Genomic DNA, 19,420 nt, shown 5'->3' with positions numbered 1-19,420 from the left:
ATGTCTACTTCTTTTAGCGGACAATGTGATAAGATCCCTTTCTTACGGCCACGCCAATCGCTACAAATTCCAGATGAGGCACAAAAACAGCAGGTGCTTCAACGGATATCAAGTGCTCCTTTAAGTGGGCTCTCCTCCACATCAACTTCAACATCACAAATACTCCAGTCCTCAAAGGTGTCACCCAAATCGCACTTGCTTCCTCACAGCTCCCAAATCTCCAGCTGCCCGTCTGAGTATGAGGTAGAACAGATGGTTGAGTCTGCAGAGCTGTTTACTCATACTATAGCCTGGGAATCAGAGGTCGACTCCAGCGCTTCTGTGAATCCAGACGAGGAAATGATCTGCACTGATGCCCAGAATCTTTATGAGTCGGATCCAGGACCAGACGCAGAAGGTTCTGACCATAATGTAGACCCTCATTCCCAAACTGTAACTCCTGTTGGTGGAGACAATGAGGAAGACGATGATAAGACTCAAATACCTGATTGGAGCGACAACTTTAGTTTTTTGTCAGGGCAGGAACAGGTTGGCTCTGAGGACGACGGGTGTGATAACGCACAGGGTGATGATGATGAGGTCGGAGATCCCACTTACTGTCAACCCACAGTCAGCCAAGAGATGAGGTCAGCAGAGGAGGTGGAGGAAGATGCTAGTGACGACGAGGTCAGGTTGCGCCTTCCTGGACAGAGACGTAGTACTGGAAGCACGTCAACAACTGCATCCTCAAACACAACTCTGCCTCTCACCACAAGTCGTGGTGGCTCTTCAGGTCGCATGGGTGCTAAGCCTTGCATAGCCTGGGCATTTTTTCAGATCGATAAAGATGACCCAACTCGTGTTATCTGTAACATTTGTCAGCAAAAGCTAAGTAGAGGCCAAAAAATACATAGTTTGAGTACTTCATGCATGAACCGGCACATGGACATGAAGCATAAGTTGCAGTGGGAAGCTCAGTGTGCTACAATGCGGTCTAGCCGGCCGGGCCAACCACCGTCTGCCATATCTTGTGCATCCGCGGCCTCTTCATCCTCTGTGACTGGGGGGACAGCAGTCACACCTGTTTTGGGGCGCAGACCTGCCACCTCTTTACCCGCAACAGCCAGCGTGATTGGCAGGTCATCATTTTCTTTGGAGGTGGTAACACCAGCTGGTCTTGAGCGCTGTCCGACATCGATAGCACCACCTTTGGATCAAGGCAACCTAACATGTCCGCCTGCATCTTCCTCACAGACCGGCAGTTTGCCGGGGACACCCTTATCAACCCCGTCTAAGCACAATAGCCAGCCCTCGGTCCCTCAGATGTGGACAAGTAAAAGACCATTTCCTCCTAGCCATGAGAAAGCTAAGAGGTTGAATTTCACCATCTGCAAGCTCTTGGCTACAGAAATGCTGCCTTTCCGCCTGGTGGACACAGAGGATTTTCGAGACCTTATGTCCGTCGCAGTGCCCCAGTACCAGATGCCCAGTCGGCACTACTTCTCAAAGAAAGGTGTGCCTGCGCTCCACCAGCATGTCGCACACAACATCACCGCTTCTTTGAGAAACTCTGTGTGTGACAGGGTGCATTTCACCACAGACACTTGGACGAGTAGGCATGGACAGGGGCGTTACATGTCGCTGACTGGGCACTGGGTAACTATGGTGACAGCAGGACAAGGGGCTGCTGTCCAAGTCTTGCCGTCCCCACGAGTTGTGCGTCAATCCTCTTTATGTCATTTTTCCTCCACTGCTTCTGCCTCCTCAACCTCCTCTCGGTCTTCCACCTGCACCCAAAGCCTGTCTGGTCATGCCACAAGCTTTCTAACTGCGCAGAAGGGATCCTGCACACCTCCTTACTATGCTGGCAGTAGGGCTCAACGTCATCAGGCGGTTTTTACATTGAAATGTCTGGGAAATGTGAGTCACACAGCTGAGGAGTTGTGGTCAGCTCTGGAGAACCAATTTCATGAATGGTTGTCTCCACTGGACCTGAAACCAGGGAAGGCCGTGTGCGACAATGCTGCAAACCTGGGTGCGGCCCTTCGCCGGGGCAATGTCACACACGTGCCTTGTATGGCTCACGTGTTGAACCTGGTTGTCCAGCAATTTTTAGCCCACTATCCCAGACTAGATGGCCTTCTGCAGAGGGCACGGTCGCTGTGTGCTCACTTCCGCCGTTCGCATCCCGCAGCTCAGCGACTTACATCTCTACAGAAGTCGTTGGGCCTGCCACTTCACCGGCTAAAATGCGATGTGCCTACCCGGTGGAATTCAACTCTGCACATGTTGCAGCGACTGTGGCAGCACCGACAAGCCCTGGTGCAATACGTTCTGACGTATAGCCTGGGCCAACGAGATTCAGAGGTGGGGCAAATCACGCTGGAGGAGTGGTCTCAGATCAGGGACCTATGCACCCTTCTGCACAGTTTTGAAATGGCGACGAAGATGTTTAGTGCTGACGATGCCATTATCAGCATGACTATTCCGGTGATTTACATGCTGGAGCACATGTTAAACAGAATTCGGAGTCAGGTGGTGGCACAAGAGGAGGTGGAGGAAGTAGAGGAGGAGGAGTTGTATGCGGAAGGGCTAACATCTGCAAGGTCCAGACGGTCGGCAGCACCAAGGCGGCAGGCATGTGAGGGTGGGGGAGATGGTTTAACCAGGGCGCATGGTAGCAGCCAAACTAGTGAGGAAGGTGCAGGAGCCCAGGAAGAAGTGGAGGACGAACTGATGGAAGACTCATCAGATGAGGGAGACCTTGATCACATTTCTGTTGTGCGAGGTTGGGGGGAGAGGACAGAGGAAGGAAGCATGATTGTTACCTCGCCACCAACACAACAGGGACTTGGTGCTCCTGGATGCGCAACACACATGAGTGCCTTCTTGCTGCACTACCTGCAACATGACCCTCGAATTGTGAGAATTAGAAATAATCCTGACTACTGGGTTGCCACACTGTTAGATCCCCGGTACAAAAGTAAATTTGCAGAAATTATTCCTGCCATAGAAAGGGATGCACGCATGCAGGAGTATCAGCAGAGACTGTTGCAGAATCTTACATGTGCTTTTCCACAAAATACCAGTGGTGCACGTAGTGAATCTCACAGTTCCAACTTGCCAACCGTGGGACCGTCAAGTGTTCAGCACTCAAACCATAACAGAACCACAGTATCTGCTGGTAACATCAATTTTGCGGAATCATTTCACCACTTTTTTAGCCCATCCTTTGCAAGGCCACAGGAGACAAGAAGTCTGACACATAGTCAACGCCTAGAGACGATGGTACAGGAGTATCTCCAAGTAAACATTGAAGCCACGACTGTGTCACTGGACCCTTGCTCTTTTTGGGCTTCCAATCTGGATAAATGGCCGGAGCTAGCCACTTACGCCTTGGAGATCTTGTCATGCCCCGCAGCCAGCGTTCTGTCTGAACGTGTGTTCAGCGCTGCTGGTGGTGTGCTGACAGATAAGCGCACGCGGCTCTCCACTGATAATGTAGACAGACTCACGTTCATAAAGATGAACAAATCATGGATCCGAAACGACTTTTCTACCCCTGTGTCATCCTGGGGAGAGTAAAAGCTTGATGATTGGTTAAAATCACCCTACCAACCGTTTTAAGCTTTCAAATTACTAATCATGTTTATCTGTATCTTGACTGGAAAATAATTTGGGCTTTGTAGCAGTGTGCAGCACTGATCCTATTAGGCCATCTATAATAAGCTTCACCAGATTTAAAATTAAAAATAATTTTTAGCTGCATCTAGCCCGGAAAATAATTTTGAGGCTCCGAGATGCGCAAGACACATAAGTGCCTTCTTGCTGCACTACCTGCAGCATGACCCTCATATTGTCAGAATTCGAAGTAATCATGACTACTGGGTTGCCACACTCTTAGATCCCCCAAACTTTTCGATCAACCTTTTCATTTTAATAAAGACCAAAAAAATGGTCATTTTTGAAATTATAAGCATTAGCAGGTTGTTAGAAACTGAAATCAAACAGTTTTCAACTCAAAACTTTATTCTAGGTGATGTTACATTTTCACATAGGACCCCTTGTTCGAAAGGAGCTTCTGAACTCTCTCGTCCATTGAATTTGTCAGGTTTTGGATGGTTTCTGCTTCAATTGTTTTGCATGAGGACAGAATACCCTCCCAGAGCTGTTGCTTAGATGTGAACTGCCTCCCGCCATCATAGACACTCCTTTTAATGATGCTCCAAAGGTTCTGAATGGGGTAGAGGTCAGGGGAGCATGGGGGTCACACCATAAGTTTGTCCCCTTTTATGCCCATATCAGCCAGAGATGCAGATGTTTTATGTGCAGCATGAGATGGTGCATTATCATGCAGAAAAATGATCTTGCTGTGAAATACACGGTTCTTCTTCTTGAACCATGGCAGGAAGTGCTGTTTGAGAAAATCCACATACATTATGGAGTTCATCTTTAGCGCCTTCAGGGATCCTAAAGGGGCCGACAATCTCTCTCCCCATGATTCCAGCCCAAAACATTACTCCACCTCCTCCTTGTTGGCGCTGTAGCCGTGTTTGCGTGGGGTGTCCATCAACCAGCCATCCTCCACTCCATTCATCTGGACCATCGAGCGCTGCACGGCACTCATCCGTGAACAAAACAGTTTTGAAATCAGTCTTCATGTAATGTTTGGCCCACTGGAGCCGTTTCTGCTTGTGTGAAGTGGATAGAGGAGGTCGACAGGATGGCGTATGCACAGCTGCAAACCTCTGAAGGACCCTGCATCTTGTTGTTCGGGGGACGTTGGAGGCACAAGCAGCTTCAAAAACTTGTCTGCTGCTATGACAAGGCTTTTTTGCCGCTGCTCTTTCAACCTGACGTAATTGCCTGTAGGAAAGAGTCCTCAATTTGCCCTTATCAGCACGCACACGTGTGTACTGTGAATCAGCTACATACTTCTTGATTGCCAAGACACTTCATCCTGATCATCGCACAATGTTGATTGTAGTCATGCCTTGACCTAAACACTCCACAATTTGTTGCTTCTCAGCAGCCGACACATCCTTTTTCTTTCCCATTTTGGCAGAAAATGTAGGCTGCTTAATAATGTGAGAGAGCCTTCTTAAGTAGTCTTGCCTTTATTGGACACACCTGCCAAACTAATTAGCACAGGTGTCTGCAATTGCTTACAGTGATATAAAGAGCCCTGACACACATCACCATCAATGAGTTTAACTGACAAACAAACAAATTCTTCCCTTATCACTCCTAAACACTTTTTGCATAATAATTTGGAACGCGGTGTACATGTGCTTTTCCACAAAACACCAGTGGTTCACGTAGTGAATCTTACAGTTCTAACTTGCCAACCGTGGTCTGTATGGAATTGTTCAATAAAGGGCCCAAAATTAAGATAACATAGATGGGAGAGGTCTCTATGAATAGGAATTCCTAAGTATTTGATACCCTGTGAGGGCCAGGCAAAGGGAAAGTTGGACTGGATGGAATCCTATATGGATTTAGGGAGGGAGACATCGAGGGCCTCAGACTTCGCTGCATTGATTTTAAAATTTTACCATGTAACAAAGTGATCTATTTCAGCCATAACAGCAGGGATGGATATATGTGATTGAGTGATATATACTAGGACATCATCAGCAAATAGAGAGCACTTGTACTCGGTGCCTCCCACCTCAATCCACCTAATATTGGGGTTATGGCGAATTGATGAGAGCAGGTGCTCCGTCACTAGGATGTATAAGAGAGGGGACAGAGGACATCCCTGCCTTGTCCCATTGGTGATTGTGAAAGGTGATGAAAATGTTCTGACGCACCCCCTGGGCCTTGGGACACCCGGAGCCGGACCCTTTTTGGTGGATGCTGGTGGTTGTAGTCTTCGTGGCGGCGATCCGGTTCCGTGGCTCAGGGCGGTCAAACCAGTGGCGGAACTATTTATGTGGTTTTGATGTTTAAATGTCCGACTACGCCACCCGTGGATTGCGGTCAGAGTGAACCGCCGCTACAGGGCAGACCGCTAAGGCTGGTGTTGTGGGTGCAGCAGAGCGTAGCATAACTCCCCACGGGAGGAGTATAGCCTCAGGGCAGTGTATGCGGAGGATGGGGGTGATGGTGCAGGGCAGCAGCAGTAACGACACGGAGTCAGTGATGCAGTTCAGGGCCTTTACTCACAGTTCTTATTATCCAGACCACGTCTGCAGGTAACGGCTGCCCACGTCGTACTGTGCTCACCAGGTGAGGGGCTCAGACAACTCCCAGATAACTTTGGAGCGCTTCACAGGACCCCCTTTGTGTGTCCTTTGTCTGGCCTTTCTTACCAACACTTCTGTCCGGCTGCCTCGGGCCTCCTCTTGGTAAACTTGGCGCCAGTTTCCCTGACCCTATGTGGTGCCTTCCTAGCGGGTGGAGCAAGGGGCTGCGCCACATAAAATGTCAGAGCCTCCGGTTTCTAGCTGAGGGTCGTTTCCTGCCTCCACTAGTTCGGGGACTGGTCTCCCCCTTTGGCCTGACCCCTCCACGCAGGTGGATTCGGGCGTGCGGTGGCGACTCGCCCGTCCGCACCCCTGGGATCCCTTCATTCCTCGTTCCTGGAGCCTTCTCCGCTCCTCTTCCTTCCTTCTCCCTCTTGCAGGCCTGGGCCTCTGTTACTAGGCCCGCCTCCGGAGCAGAGCTCATGCAGAGCCCCTGCTCCCTGCCACTTCTGCTCAGACTTCTCTGCACTGAACTAAGATGGTGCCCACCTTTTATACTCCCTTCTCAATGCACCCAGGAACTGCTTCCTCCCTGCTCCTGCACTGCAGGGTTCCCCTTCCTCAGTGTTCCCTCCCCCCACTCCAGCCAGGGACAGGGACTGTCGTGCCCATCTCAGGGGCATATTGGTCGCCCTGCCCCACGGCAATGTGGTGTAATGCATGCAGGTGTCGGGTCCTGATCCACACTCCATCCTTATCTGAGAGTGAGATATCACACCTCTGGGTGAGGTGCAATACGTCTGTAGCAACCGAGCCCTCGGTGCTACAGTTCCATTTATCTTCAGCCTAGGTGACGTATTGCGATACAGGGCCGTGATTTTTGCTATAAAAGGGTCCCCTAGACCCCTACCCCAAGCTTTTTAAGAGAATCATATATGGCGTGCCAGGAGACTCTATGGAATGCTTTCTCAGCATCCAACGAGAGTATCTACTTACAAATTTTTAACTGCATCTAGCCCAGGAAATACTTTGTGCCTAGTAGCAGTGTCTGCTAGTCAGCGGATTATCCCGGCTGTTAAGCAAGCTACACCACCTGTAGTTTGGACACTTAATTTTTTCAAAGGAAATGCTTCGGGACCACGGGATACTTAGTGAAGAGCATCAGGAGGCACCCCAAGGCATAGGGGCTGGGACTGGCACTAGGATGCCTTGCGGTGGACAGCCGAGCTCGATCCTTATAAAAGCTTTTTAACTGCAGCAGCTTTAGTGGACGCTACTGGAGCTGGAATTACGCGGCTGCTGGCATGAGACTTGCCCTCCAATAGATCCTTGTAAATGGATTTAAAGTGTATTCATTCAAATTAGAGGGACAATTTAAATTAAAAAGCTTAGAGCTGCCTCCACCACAGGGGGGCTCTCTCGACCCACCAGCGGACAGGCACCAGTATTGGGAGAGGGGGGCTGGCCGTCAGGGTTCACCGCGGCTCTGGCACAAACCCGGCGACACGGAGGTGGCACGGGCAGGAGCGGACTGGCCGTCTCGGCTTCTCACTTTTTGGATTTTAGAAGGGCATGACATGCCTATATCTGTGTCTCCCCCTCCTTTTACTCCTCCACCTCTTTTCTTTTCGCATGACTATATGTACTTGTCACTTTTCCATGTGTTAGTTGTGTCTTCTGAGCAGTTTGTCAGCTTTTGGACACCTTTGAAGGTGTTTTCTATGTGTTTCTATGTGTTTTTGTTTGCCTGCCATTGGTTTTAACGGTGTTCGAAGGTGTTCGACGAACAGTTCGACGAACTGTTCGGCGAACACACGGGTGTTCGACGAACCGAACCGAACTCGAACACTGCGGGGGTGGCTCAACACTAGTTAGAACTAGTGATGAACGAGCATGCTCGCTACTGCTCGGTGCTCGCCCGAGCACCTCACTGCTCGAGATGCTCGGCACTCGCCGAGTATTACCGGGTTGCTCGGGCGGGAACTTGGGTCCCCTCCCTGCCTGTTTGGCGCTCTTTAGAGAGTCAATGAACATGCAGGGATTGCCTGCCATGCACTGTAATGCCGTAGCCATGTTGATTGTGGGCATTACAGTGATTGGCTAGCCGCACAGTGTCATCAGGTCTGTATCAGACCTGGCGCCACCATGCTCGTCACAGTCACTCCGGATCAGACAGTGTAGGGAGAGCTGCTGCTGTGTCAGGGAGAGATTTGATTGCGTATTAGGTAGCGTAGGGAGAAAAACCGTACATTACACATATCCATCTTAACAAACAGTCCTTCTGAGGACTAATCCATCTGCAGAGATATCAGGCAGGCAGTGTATATAGGCAGGCAGACAGGGTATATAGCAGACTGCAGTGCATATAGCACAAGAGGCTCCATTCCAATTCTGCCTTCTGCTGCTATTAGATATTTCTATACAAAGGCCCAGGTCTCAGGGGCCAGGAATACTTTTCTTTGGATCTTAATCCTCATTATTTGCTTAAAAAGCAATCCAGAGGACACCATTTTTCCTGCGCCATTTGCTTGTTGGCACTGCAGAATACAGCCAGGTCCTTTCCATATTAGAGCGCTAGAAATCAAGCTATTTAAAACTGTGTTTTCTCCGTCACACGGATCACATATACATTGTCAGAAAATACTACCATTTCTGGCTTCCATTAAAAATTTCCTTTAGTGTGTCATTGAAGCAATTCACACGAGTTTGCTGTTCAAACTACTTACCTACAGGCCAGGTATTTAAAACTCTGTTTTCTCCGTCACACGGATCACATATAATTGTCAGAAAAAAATGCTATTTCTGGCCTCCATTAAAAATTTCCTTTAGTGTGTCATTGAAGCAATTCACCGCAGTTTGCTGTTCAAACTACTTACCTACAGGCCAGGTATTTAAAACTGTGTTTTCTCCGTCTAACGGATCACATATAAGTTCGCTACAAACTCAGTCATTTGTAGTGAGCGTGGAAGATACTGTCCTTCATTTAAAATGGGCAAGGCACGTGGCACTGGACGTGATGGTAATGGTGCATGCAGAGGCCAAGGATAAGGCCGTGGGCAAGCCGAAATTGTGCCACAACAAACACCCACATCTTCTCGCCTGACCTTCCTGTCCCAATTTCTAGGGGACCGCAGCACACCACTATTGAACCCAGAGCAGTGTCAAAAGGTTGTTGGTTGGATAGCGGATAATGCTTCCAGTCACTTAGCCACCACCACCCCCACCACCCTGTCTTCCACACGGTCAAGTCTCAGTAGCCGTGAGTCTGGACCGCATATTCCTCACCCTGATCCTCCTTCCTCCCACCATGCTGAGGACCCATAGACAACTGATCCCACACTTGGACACTCTGAAGAGCTGTTCACTTTTCCATTTATAGATTCGCGCCTCTCGCCCAGTCCACTTGAAGTGGGGCAAGAGGAGATCGCGTGTAGCGATGCCCAAATATTTGAGCAGCCACGGTCACACGAAGGCGACGGTGGGAAAGTGTCTCAAGAGGTGGACGATGATGAGACACAATTGCCAGAAAGTCAGGAGGAGGACCAGGGTGAGGAAGTGGAAGACGAGGTGGTGGATGATATAGTAACTGACCCAACCTGGCAGGAGTGCATGCAGAGCGAGGACAGCAGCACACAGGAGGAGAAAGGCAAAGCACCCCAACAGGCAGGAAGAAGCAGTGTGGTGGCCGCAGACAGAAGGCAGGCAACCTCTCCCCGTAACACCAACACGAAGGAAGTTGCCAGTACAACTGTTAGGTCTTCCCGAGTCTGGTTGTTTTTTAAAGACTCTGCCGATAACCCCAAAAAGGCCATTTGCACCACCTGCCAGGCCAGCATCAGCAGGGGTGGCAAAACAACCAGCCTGACCACCACCAGCATGATCAGCATGGCAGCAAAGCACCCGACTTTGTGGGCCGAACCCCAGGGTCCAGGAACAGTGTCTGCGGGTGGCACCATTGCTTCTTCCGCTGTTGTGCATGCAAGCCAATCCCCATGGTGCATGCGAAGACGCCTCCTGCCCTGCACCTGTCATTGCACACTCTCAAGTAGCAGCATCAGAAAGCACGTCCATGTCCTTGTCCCAGCGCAGCGTTCAATTGTCCATACCCCAGTCCTTGGAACGCAAGCGCAAATATGCAGCCCACGCCCCACAGGCCACACTACTAAATTCTCACATTTCACGACTGTTTGTGCTCGAAATGTTGCCTTTTAGGCTCGTGGAGACGGAAGCATTCCGCAACCTGATGGCGGCGGCTGTCCCTCAGTACTCGGTCCCCAGCCGCCACTATTTCTCCCGGTGTGCCGTCCCCGCATTACACAAGCACGTGTCCCAAAACATTAGCCGTGCTCTCAACAACGCAGTTACCAGTAAAGTCCACCTAACCACGGACACGTGGAGAAGTGCTTGTGGGCAGGGATGGTACATCTCGCTGACGGCACACTGGGTTAACATATTGGAAGCCGGGACCTAGTCGGACTGTGGGACGGAATACGTCCTCCCGACGCCAAGGATTGTGGGCCCTAGGTCAATCAGGGTTGCCCCCACGGTCTGCAGCTCCTGCACCTCATCCTCCTCAGCCACCTCCTCCTCTTCAGCCTCCATCTCCGAAATGACCACATCAGTCACAAGCTGGAAGCACTGCAGCACTGCCTCGGCCAAGCAGCAACAGGCTGTGCTGAAGATAATATGCTTAGCTGAAAAACTGCACAATGCTGAAGAGTTGTGGACATCTCTGAAAGAGCAGGCAGATCTGTGGCTCACACCGCTGAACCTACAGCCAGGCATGGTCGTGTGTGACAATGGCCGGAACCTGGTGGCGGCTCTGAGGCGAGGCGAGCTCACAACCACGTACCATGCCTGGCCCATGTGCTTAACCTCGTGGTTCAGCGGTTTCTCAAATCCAACCCGGAGCTGCCGGATCTGCTTGTTAAAGAACGCCGCCTGTGTGCCCATTTTAGAAAGTCAGCTACAGCTTCCGCCGCCCTTGCAGTGTTTCAGCAGCGTTTGCAGCTTCCGGCTCACAGACTGGTGTGTGATGTCCCCACGCATTGGAACTCTACACTGCAGATGTTGGGAAGGATTTGTGAGCAGAAGAGGGCAGTTGTTGAGTACCAGCCTCAACAAGGCCGTCGGTATTCAGTTCAGACTCCACACATAAGACCTCAGGGGTGGACATGGATGTCAGCCATATGTACCATCCTCCAAAGCTTTGAGGACTCCTCCAAGATGGTGAGCGGCGATGACGCAATAATTAGCGTCACCATCCCGCTTCTCTGTCTTCTGAAACGCTCTCTGCTCACAATCAAAGAGGATGCATTGCAGGCGGAGCACGATGAGATGGAGCAAGGAACCATACAGGGTGATTACACACAGCCAAGCCTCATGTCATCCCAACGTGGATTGGGTGACAATGAGGAAGAGGAGGAGGAGGAGGAAGGACAGAAGCTAGTTTCATGCACTATAGACGGTACTACCTGCACAGCTGTCATACCATCTGTTCAGCGTGGATGGCCAGAGGACAGAGATGAGGAGGAGGAGGAGGAGAACATGGTCAGTCATCCTCTTGGTGAGGACACAGAAGTCTTGCCTGTTAGTAGTCTGGCATGCATGGCTGAGTTTATGTTACGCTGCCTTTCCCATGACCCTCGCGTTCTCAAAATTTTGGGTGACAGTCATTACTGGTTGGTGACACTTCTAGACCCACGCTACAAGGAGAACTTTATATCTCTTATTCATGAGGCGGACAGGTCTACAAAAATGGGGCTGTACCAGAAGGCCCTTGTTGTGGAACTATTAAAAAAATTCCCATCTGAAAACGCTGGCGGCAGAGGGCACACTTCGTTGGACAAGCAAGGAGTACAGGGGAGAGAGACACAACTTCAATCCAGCAGAGGCAGGGGAACACTGTCAAAGTTCAGGGAGAGTTTTCTCAGCCCCTCCCATCGCACAGGCCCTGAGGCGCGGGGTACTCTCACAAGGAGTGCAAAGTTTGGGAAGATGCTGAGGGAGTACCTTGCCGACCGTACCAACGTCCTCCGTGATTCCTCTGTGCCTTATAATTATTTGGTATCCAAGCTGGATACGTGGAATGAACTGGCTCTTTATGCCTTTTAGGTCCTGGTCTGCCCTGAAGCCAGCGTTTTATCAGAGCGGGTTTTTAGTGCCGCTGGTGGAACTATAACTGATAAGCGCATCTGCCTGTCAACTGAAAATGCTGACAGGCTGACTCTTATAAAAATGAACAAGGGTTGGATTGGGCCAGACTTCTCAACACCACCGAATGATAGCAGAGTAACATAAACTCAAATCCAGTGTCTTTTCCTGGGACGTGTATTCCCATGCACCTTTTCACACCCAGACATGGGTATACGCTTCCTGATTTTGTCTATTTGCTCTTGTCCTCCTCCTTCTCCTCATCCTCCACCACCATATCACCAGGGTGACCGTGGTCCGTGATACAACACCCACATAATTTTTTTAAAGCGTGTTTATGATGCCCGTGAAAATTTTTTTTTATACAGTATGTTCATGTATACCCCCCAGGGGTAAATGTTTGTCAGCCCATACACTTAGTGCATGGGCATTTTACAAGTATAGGAGGCCCGCTCCTTTCGAATGGGAACATTTTTTTATGAGGCCCTCCTCCACGTCTCTTCCAAGGGGCGTTGAAGTGCCTCCAAATTTTTGGCAGACCTTGCATTCACTGCATAGGCCAACACTATGGGAGATTCTCTCCTTTCTAATGGGAATTTGTTGTTACTGTGGCCCTGCTCTGTGTGTCTTTAAATTCTTAGTGGGGTTTTTCCTAAAATTGGTCAGCCGTTGGACTCACTGCATACCCTATAACTGTATAGCAGACTCTCTCCTTTCTAATGGGAACATGTCGCACTTGTTACTGTGGCCCTGCTCTGTGTGTCTTTAAATTCTTAGTGGGGTTTTTCCTAAAATTGGTCAGCCGTTGGACTCACTGCATACCCTATAACTGTATAGCAGACTCTCTCCTTTCTAATGGGAACATGTCGTAGCTTGTTACTGTGGCCCTGCTCCGTGTGTCTTTAAATTCTTAGTGGGGTTTTTCCTAAAATTGGTCAGCCGTTGGACTCACTGCATACCCTATAACTGTATAGCAGACCCTCTCCTTTCTAATGGGAACATGTCGTACCTTGTTACTGTGGCCCTGCTCTGTGTGTCTTTAAATTCTTAGTGGGGTTTTTCCTAAAATTGGTCAGCCGTTGGACTCACTGCATACCCTATAACTGTATAGCAGACCCTCTCCTTTCTAATGGGAACATGTCGTACTTGTTAATGTGGCCCTGCTCTATGTGTCTTTAAATTCTTAGTGGGGTTTTTCCCAAATTTTGGCAGCCCTTGCAGTCACAGCATGGGCATTACCACTATAGGAGTCCCGCTCCTTTATAATGGAAACATTTTTTTTACTGAGACCCTCCTCTATGTCTCTTCAAAGGGGTATTGGGTTGCGTCCAAATTTTTGGCAGCCCTTGCAGTCACTGGATACGCAATAACAGTATAGGAGACCCACTTGGTAATAATGGGAACAACAAAGCATAGCCGGCTGATGGCTCTCTTACAATAGCTACGGCCGACTGCTGCCGTTTAAAAATAGTAAGGGCCGTCTGATGTCCCTGTAAAAATAGGCTTTATGACTTTCAGAGTCCCTCCATCATAAATAAAAAAGGATGTGTCTGATGATGTGTCACACACCACATTGCCAGATAAAGTTGTAAAATGTTAAAATGACATTTCCCGGTGAATGCATTTGTCTTAAAAAATAACGTAAAAAAACCAAAACAATAGGATCTTTCTTTTGTATAAAAACAGCGTCACCAATTTAACCTCAATGTAATCATATTGTTCAGCTCATGCACCTCCTCCTCCATCTCCGAAATTATCACATCAGTCACAAGCTGACAGCACTGCAGCACTGCCTTGGCCAAGCAGCAACAGGCTATGCTGAAGATAACATGCTTAATGCTTAATTGACAAACCACCCAGCACTGCAGAGTTGTTGAAAGCTGTAACACAGTAGCCTGATCTGTGGCTTTCACCGCTGAACATACAGCCAGGCATGGTCGTGTGTGACAATGGGCGGAACCTGGTGACGGAGAAATGATAGCCGGGGTAGATACGGTTTCCCTCTATGTCAGTCCTTTCACCGAGCTAAAGAATATGGCTGTGGTGAAATACAACTCCCACTGAGAAGCTGTTTCAGATTGAAAAACATTGTGCCCATCAGAGGATTTGATTCTGAGGGCTAACCTTTCTCACCCGCTCAAGAGCCCCATAGCAGCTGCAAAGTTAGCGCTATCATGAACTCTTCTGAGGTAGAAGCCAAGGCTCGCCATAGGATTCTCTGGTGGGACCGTCCAACTCTGCTGAGAAGCAGTCCTGGCTAAGAAAAGTGTGTGGGAATGTTCCCGGACACTCTATGGCTGCTTTTTTACTGAGGAGGAAACACATGCAAACACGGGGAGAACATACAATATCCTTGCAGATGTTGTCCTTGCTGGGATTTGAACCCAGGATCCCAGCGCTGCAAGGCTTCAGTGCTAACCACTGATCCAATGTGCTGCCGTTCACCCTCCAATATCTAACAGGCTGGAGAAACTTGCACCTACTGCCACTCTATCTTCAGCTCCTTTGTTAGAAAATGTATTTGGGCAGCCACTCAGTCTACCAAATAAAATTCCTGAGAAGGAAATTGGGGAAGGCTTTGCTACTGGTACTGGGGGCAGTGCTAATACCATGGCGTCGTACCATAGTTTGCTGGAAATATTCCAGGCTGGTAGGAGGCAAGCATATTCCCACAGAAAAGTACCAGCAGTAATCTTCAGGCCACATTTCAAGTGCAAGCAGCTTTAGAGGACTTCCTGGGAGAAATGACATGCAGGGTAGATACGGTTTCCCTCTATGCTAGTCCTTTCACCGAGCTAAATACAACTCTCAGCCAAAAAAGTTGTGGACTGGCTCCGTACCGTCCCTGGCCACATTCACCTGTCCACGTGTTTGTGGTTGGACGGTCCTTCCCAGTAAGTGCACTGGGGAGGGCACAGGTAATGTTGTGGGACCCATGCTTGTGGAACGCGGAGGCGATACCGGGAAATATAGTGGCGGCTGGGGACCGAGTATGGAGACCTGGCCGCCGGCATGAGATTGTGAAAAGCCTCTGCCTTCACGAGCTTAAAAGGCCATATTTCAAGTGCAAAGAGCTGCCCAGAAACCTGGCAGTTTAGTGTTGCGGCCTGTGGGTGGGTGGGTGGCTAGCTGCATACTTGCACTTGCATTCCAAGTAACAGAAAACTAAGCAGATGGTGGCCTCTATCATCATCATGGCCTCACCTCGGCACTATGAACTCTCCTGAAGGAGAAGCCAGGGCCCGCCAGAGGAGTCTCCGGTTCTCTGGTGGGCCCGTCCAACCCTGCCGAAAAGCTGCCCTAGCTAAGAAAAGTGTGGGGGAAGGTTCCCGGACACTCTATGGCTGCTTTTTTAATGTGGATCAGCCATGCTTATGCATGTTATTTCTCAAAACGCATTACAGATCAGGCCATTGTCCAACTCTGTATTCAAGAAATTAAATGCGCAATGAAAGATGTGTGTGTGTGTCAAAGCACCACCGACAAGTGCAAGTTGATGTTGGACGGGCTGCCATTGCTTCTGCATCAAGCTCAATTACAGGACTTCCTGGGAGAAATGACACGCAGGGTAGATACGGTTTCCCTCTATGCCAGTCCTTTCACCGAGCTAAATACAACTCTCATCAAAAAAAGCTGTGGACTGGCTCCGTACCGTCCCTGGCCACATTCAACTGTCCACGTGTTTGTGGTTAGGCGGTCCTTCCCAGTAAGTGCACTGGGGAGGGCACGGGTAATGTTGTGGGACCAGTGCTTGTGGAAGGCGGAGGCGATACCGGGAAATATAGTGGCAGCTGGGGACCGAGTATGGACACTCGGCCGCCGCTGGCATGAGGTTGTGAAAAGCTTCCGCCTCCACGAGCCTAAATGGCCACATTTCAAGTGCAAGCAGCTGTCAAAAATTTGGCAGTATAGTATTGCAGCCTGTGGGTGGGTGAGTGGCTGCCTGCATACTTGCGCTTGCATTCCAAGGAATGGGGTAGGGACAACTGAACACTGCACTGGGACAAGGACGTGGACGGTGATTGTTGCAAGTCTGCAACGACAGGTGCATGGCGGGAGGCATCTTCGCATGCACCAAGGATCACTTATGATGGGCACACTTTTAGGCAGTGACCTGGGAGTCAGAGATGCTTCCAGAGGTCTTCCCCATGCTGTTCCCATGTCTTTTCAGCACTGTATGCATGTGTCTGATGATGTGTCACACACCACATGGCCAGATAAGGTTGTAAAATGTTAAAATGACATTTCCCAGTGAATGCATTTGTCTTGGTTGAAAGCAATTCAAAAGTGCAAAAACGCATCAAAAGCGGTACGTGTGAACATAGCCCAAGTTGTGGAGGAGTACTTTAGTTTTTGGTTATTTATTTTGCCTTATGTACAAGTCATTACCCTGGAAAGGATGTTCCTTAACATATTTCCCAGGAAAATCCATTTTGGTTTCGTTTTTATATGTTTCATTGTGAGTCCGTAAAAGTGGTGTAATACTCTGACCACGTTGCTGACAGCAGTGATCTGGGAGTCAGAGATGCTTCCAGGGGTCTTCACCATGCTGTTCTCATGTCATTTGAGCACTGTTCTCATCGATTTAGGCAATTTTTAGGCCCTCTGCAGACCGCCGGGGGGAGCCGACTGAAAAATGCTCGAGTTTCCCATAGACTTACATTGGGCTCATTGCTCGGGTCGAGCACCCGAGTATTCCAATTTGTTCGACCCGAGCAACGAGTACCCGAGCATTTTAGTGCTCGCTCATCACTAGTTAGAACTGAAGCCTTGTAGCGCCGGGATCCTGGGTTCAAGCAAGGACAACATCTACAAGGACTTTGTATGTTCTCCCCATGTTTGCGTTGGTTTCCACCTCAGTAAAAAAGCAGCCGTAGAGTGTCCGGGAACCTTCCCACAGACTTTTCTTAGCCAGGACTGCTTCTCGGCAGGGTTGGACGGTCCCACCAGAGAATCCTATGGTGTGCCCTGGCTTCTACATCAGGAGAGTTCATGATAGCGCTAACTTTGCAGCTGCTATGGGGCTCTTGAGCGGGGGAGAAAGGTGAGCTCTCAGAATCAAATCCTCTGGTGGGCACAATGTTTTTCAGTCTGAAACAGCTTCTCAGTGGGAGTTGTATTTCACCACAGCCATATTTTTTAGCTCAGTGAAAGGACTGGCATAGAGGGAAACCGTATATACTCTGGCTGTCATTTCTCCGTCACCAGGTTCCGCCCATTGTCACACACGACCATGCCTGGCTGTATGTTCAGCAGTGAGAGCCACAGATCAAGCTGCTGTTTTACAGCTTTCAACAACTCTGCAGCACTGGGCGATTTGTCACCTAAACATTATCATGTTATCTTCAGCACAGCCTGTTGCCGCTTGGCCAAGGCAGTGCTGCAGTGCTTTCAGCTTGTGACTGATGTGGTCATTTCGGAGATGGAAGAGGAGGTGCAGGAGCTGAACAATGTGATTACATTGAGGTTACATTGGCGACTCTGTTTTTATACTAAAGAAAGATCCTACTGTTTATTTTTTTTTTACGTTATTTTTTAAGGCAAACGCATTCACCGGGAAATGTCATTTTAACACTTTACAAACTTATCTGGCAATGTGGTGTGTGACACATCATCAGACACATCCTGTTTCATTGATGATGGAGGGACTCTGAAAGACACCTAGAGCAGGGCCACAGTAACGAGTACGACATGTTCCCATTAGAAAGGGGAGAGTTTGCTATACAGTTATAGGGTATGCAGTGAGTCTAACGGCGGACCAAATTTAGGAAAAACCCCACTAAGAAATTAAAGACACATAGAGCAGGGCCACAGTAACGACAAATTCCCATTAGAAAGGAGAGAGTCTGCTATACAGTTATAGGGTATGCAGTGAGTCCAACGGCTGACAAATTTAGGAAAAACCCCACTAAGAAATTAAAGACACATAGAGCAGGGCCACAGTAACGACAAATTCCCATTAGAAAGGAGAGAGTCTGCTATACAGTTATAGGGTATGCAGTGAGTCCAACGGCTGACCAAATTTAGGAAAAACCCCACTAACAATTTAAAGAGACATAGAGCAGGGCCACAGTAACGACAAATTCCCATTAAAAAGGAGAGAGTCTCCCATAGTGTCGGCCTATGCAGTGAATGCAAGGGCTGCTAAAAATTTGGAGGCACTTCAATGCCCCTTGGAAGAGACATGGAGGAGGGCCTCATAAAAAAATGTTCCCATTAGAAAGGAGCGGGCCTCCTATACTTGTAATGCCCATGCACTAAGTGTATGGGCTGACAAACATTTACCCCTGGAGGTTATACATGAACATACTGCATAATTATTTTTTTTTACGGGCATCATAAACACCCTTTAAAAAAATTATGTGGGTGTTGCATCACGGACCACGGTCACCCTGGTGATATGGTGGTGGAGGATGAGGAGAAGGAGGAGGACAAGAACAAATAGACAAAATCAGAAAGCGTATACCCATGTCTGGGTGTGAAAAGGTGCATGGGAATACACCTCCCAAGAAAAGACACTGAATTTGAGTTTATGTTACGCTGCCATCATTCGGTGGTGTTGAGAAGTCTGGCCCAATCCAGCCCTTGTTCATTTTAATAAGAGTCAGTGACACGCCCCCTGGGCCGTGGGGGGATACCCGGAGCCGGGCCTTGTGGATGCTGGGGGCTGTAGTCACCGTGACAGTGACCCGGTCCGTGACCCAGGGCGGTCAAACCAGGGTAGTCTATGTGTGTCTGTTATATATAGTCCGACTACGCCACCTGTGGAATGCGGTTATTGGGAACCGCCGCTGCGGAGCAGTCCGCTGAAGCTGGTGGTATATGCAGCAAGGTGATGTAACTCCCCACAGGAAGAGTGGAGCTTCAGGGCAGCGTGTATGGATGATGGTGGTTATGGTGCAGGTAGTCAGTAATGACACAGAGTCAGATGGTGCAGTCCCAGGCCTTTTACTCATGATTATAGCAGTTCCAGATACAGGGCCAGTGTAAGGGCCCACGGCGTCCTGTGTTCACGCAGTGAGGGGCTCGGTCGACCCTCAGGTAACTCCGGAGCATATTACAGGACCCCCTTCTGTGTGTCCTCTCTCTGGCCTTCTCCC

The sequence above is a fragment of the Phyllobates terribilis genome, unplaced genomic scaffold (genome assembly GCF_046119375.1).
Source record: "Phyllobates terribilis strain yellow unplaced genomic scaffold, ASM4611937v1 Scaffold_11__3_contigs__length_659146591, whole genome shotgun sequence".
Taxonomy (NCBI): domain Eukaryota; kingdom Metazoa; phylum Chordata; class Amphibia; order Anura; family Dendrobatidae; genus Phyllobates; species Phyllobates terribilis.
The sequence above is the reverse complement of the archived record's forward strand: the minus strand, read 5'-3'. Positions refer to the sequence as shown.